The following is a 4,261-nucleotide window of genomic DNA, read 5'->3' as shown; positions in this document are numbered from 1 at the left end:
CCATCCATCATGAACTTCAATGGTCAATCACTCTGTAAGAAAGTACTTCCTAGATACCATGCCTTAGCTTTCTTTGATATTCCAGGTAGTGGTATGGGAGCTATTATTTTGCAAATTAACTTTGAAGCCTAAAATTGTGTGTGTGTGTGTGTATATATATATATATATAAATTTGGCTTCATAGTAAATAGCTAAAAGTGAGTTTTCTTGCATTAATGTGTTAGTTGTAACTGCTAAGATGTGGTTTTACTGCAAATTTGGAAAGCTGAGTAAGTGATGCTGAAGAACAAGGAATATGCAATCCTTTTGTCTTGATAATCCTGTATCTTGTGATAATAAGTAATGCATTTACTTAATTGCATAAATGGGAAAGATTACTGACTAAAATCATGCAGGTTCTTCTCAATTAGAAGCTTTAGAAAATTCTGTGTTATTCTTAATTGCATTCAGTCATAATCATATATGCAATATTGCAATGAGTGAGAGTCTTATTGCACATGATTTGCAAAATAAATACCATATTGGGTTGCCTTGTTGTTTGCATGTTGTCCTGTTGTCAAATAAATGGTTACTATCCAAAAGAGAGAACTTAGATCTGAGAGAAAATGAAATGCAATGGAATAGTTGGTATCACTGTTATTTTGTACTCTTAACGTTTTGTTGTAACTTGACAACATGTACAATAAAGTTCAGTCATACACAAGTTCAGTGCTGATTTTGTTAATCAAGAATGTTACACAATTTAAACAAAACTCTGTTAAAGAATTCATGGGAACTTGAGAAAAACTTTTCATCTTCTAAAAGCAGGTGTAAATGTGTGTTGACTGCTTTGACAACTCACACAGAATAACAGATGAACTGAAGTGTGACTTTGTTCCCTCATGTGATAATTTGTTTAGACCTCTTTCTGAAATCTGTGTTGAAACATGAGAGCTCTTGTTACTGAATTATGATTATGAATGGTGAAGTATAGTGATCGCAGGTCTTGTGGTTTGGAGTGTATCAGGAAGAAGTAATGTCAAGTGATTTCAATGATTGTAGCAGAATTGCTGGGAGGCTTTATATAGTATTTTAATGCCACCAGTAAAAAGTCATAGATTATTTGTAATAGTTCTCTTTTTTTCTATCTAGGAAGTGTCAGGAGATCATTCTGTTCCTGTATGGATAATGTTATCTTAGCCACCTGTTATCAGAACAAGCAGGGGTTTTTAAAAAAAAAAAAAAAGTGCTAATTTGTGTCTAGATCCTCTCTATTGAAAATCTTCATTTTTATAAACTTTTAGAAGTTACCCCAATTTAATTTTGTATGCTGCTGACAAACTCATATCAACAGTTATTTTTTCTCAGTATCTTTTCTTTAGTAAACTTGATTTAAGAAATAATGAAATTCCTTTATCTTTCCTTAATAAGTATAAATGGTGTAAAAGTTAAAGTCCTTAGTGATCCACAGTGGGTTCTAGTATATAGTTTAAAAAAAATCAAAATCCCATACAACTCAAGACTATTGCAGGCTCAGTTTCAGATTTAGACCAGGGCATGTTCTGTCAGTTGTTTTTGATTTTTCTTCAAGAGAAAATATTTATTTCAGCTGCTCTAAAATACATTCATTTTACTCTCAAAGAACAAGAATGAAGAGTTTTATGTTTAACAACTTTAAAATGAGAATAGATGCATTTCTTTCTATCTTCTATGCTACTAGTGTGCTAGCTTGTTGGGATGCTCTTTCGGGAGTTCGAAAGAAAAATTAACTCCAGGAATTATATTATTGAACTTTCCAGTGTTTTTTTATAACTATGAAAATCTCTGTCAAAGAGTATTTGTCCAAGTTGTATGCTCCTTTTAGTTACTCTTCTACCTCAAAATTTGCTTATTGAATATTGTGGCCTACATCTTTAAATAAAGCTATTTGTGTGATATTTTGAGAGTTTCAGAACGTTCTGTTCTGAATTTAGTAAGTGGAATACAAGGGAATTTAAAATAACTCAATGAGATTAATTTAAAGAAAAAATCAACATTCACATTAGAAAATGTAATAACTTTGTTAATGCCATCTAAAGAGCAGTAATTTAATTACTGTTTAGCTGAAACCATATGGATAATGTAATTATCTGCCTGAACAACCTTACTTTTGGCATTTTCTCTTTTGTATTTTTTTGGTCACCTTTACAGTTATTGTTAAGAATTTCTACTCAGATCTGTCACTATATTAGGTTTAATAAATAAATTAAGGTTAGCTCAGTAGTGCATATCCAGTACTCCAAGATACACATGGACCTCACAGGGAGGGAGTGTTTGGAGCAGATAAAACATGTGTCAGCAGTGGTACTCGATATTCTGAAGAAGTATTAGAAGACCCTTGTGTGGTTAGTTGTCTCATGACTTAGAGACTGAAAGTTGGTTCATATCAAATCAGCACAATGTATTGGATTCTTACAAATACTGAACAGGCATCCCCATAAATGTGGACTGATCAGATCCAGCAAGAGTTATGTGCTGGACTTTCATCATTGTAGCAGTAGTGATGGAGTGAAAAATTGAGTCATCCTACTCAGTATTCAAGTGCCTCAAATCACATCTTACTTGGAAAGCCTTGGTCTGGCAGCGTGGAGGAAAGTTGCATTGAAACTTTGATATCAATTCAACAAAATAAGAGAGAAAGGGAAAACTGAGAGAAAACTATGCTCTTCAGCTGTGTTCTAACTACAGACTGGTTAGGCCTCAGGATGTTTTTTTCTCAAGTAGGACTTAGTGACGTGGATGGAGTCATCCCTCCAACAGACTGTAATGACAAAGGATAATTGTAATTATTGTGCTTGAAAATGTGACCAATAGTAAAAATAGCATGAGGCTGCAGTAGTGTGGCCATCATATCTGTTACATCTTTAATCTTTGCAGTAACCATTTGTAGACTCATTTATAGTGCTGCTCTGTGAATTAAAGTAGTTTGTATCTTGGGTATGTTTGACAGACAGGAGAGTGGTTTGTGCTCCAGGAAAGACTACAAGCTGAGCAAGTTCTTCCTGTTAATTTATTTACCTTTGGTTAACTGAAAACTGCAGCTGATTTTCAACACAAGCAATCACATTGTTATATTGAGATGAGCATGACATACAACAAAAATTATCAGCTGCCTTTGACTCTGACTATTCATAGCACTTGGTCAGCACTTCAGCAGCTTAACACCCTGAGAAGGAATTGCCCCTGGACTAGCCCTTTCTTTGGAAGCTCTTGTGTCCTCTTGTGCCACTCTTAGACACAAGTAGATATTACTATTTGTATTTATACCACAGTGTTCTCCTTACCCTATGGTATTCTCCCTCAAGGATTTTCATGATTGCTTTTCTTTCCCATTAGAATATGGGAAATGTATTTCCAGTACATACCTATTCTGAAAGCAAAGACTTTTTTCTATCCTAGACATATGCAGGCTTCGCACTTAAGATTAAGCCTGTGATTCTTTCCTTATGATTCCTCTGCTGCAAATACCAGACTTTTTTTTAGAATTTTTTTTTTTGTTTTAGTACCTATCTGTCAAACAGCAAGTGGGGTTCAAACATTCTCTTCTGGGTTTGTCCTTGTTCTCTTCAGAGATCTGAAAATACTCAGTATCTGTCAATATTTGTGGCCTGCTTAAGAAAATAAGGAATTCATATTTATTCCTATCTAGGCAGATCAAGTGCAAGTTCCAGACAAAAACCAAGAGAGATAACTGGGAAAATGTGGTTCTGGTGAAAATAACTTGGTACTGACCTAGACAGAAGACAGATTTATTCTATTTCCTGTAGCCAACAGTGGCCCATTAGAGGACAGTCAGATTACTTTGGGAGGTTCTCTGTATATCATGTTCTTTAGTCCTAACCTATCTGTGTGTATGTGGTGGTGTTAGGTGGTATATGTTAGGTTTCATCTATGGCTGTTATCATGGTGTTATACAAGATAGCATATATTGCTCCTCAGCAATCATGTGAATGAAGTCATCATTATCCCATGCTGTGTTGTATATGGACTCACTTAGTAGCCAGGCAGTTTAGACTGCAGAGAGAATATTCTTCTCAGTCTTATCCCCGTTGATGATGTGTGTTACAGGTGGTTGTGAAGTGTTTTGGGGTACCCATTTGAATTTCTCTGAATCATGTTACCTCCAAGGGATTTCTAAGTTTAAAATTAATGCTTCAATACTGAGGACTTTTAAATCTTAAAATATTATAGTCTATTCTAAGGAATTCTGGTTGATCATTACCCTCAATAAGCAGGTGGTATT

Source organism: Pterocles gutturalis, unplaced genomic scaffold (genome assembly GCF_000699245.1).
Source record: "Pterocles gutturalis isolate BGI_N339 unplaced genomic scaffold, ASM69924v1 scaffold32019, whole genome shotgun sequence".
Taxonomy (NCBI): domain Eukaryota; kingdom Metazoa; phylum Chordata; class Aves; order Pterocliformes; family Pteroclidae; genus Pterocles; species Pterocles gutturalis.
This window is presented reverse-complemented; position numbering follows the sequence as displayed.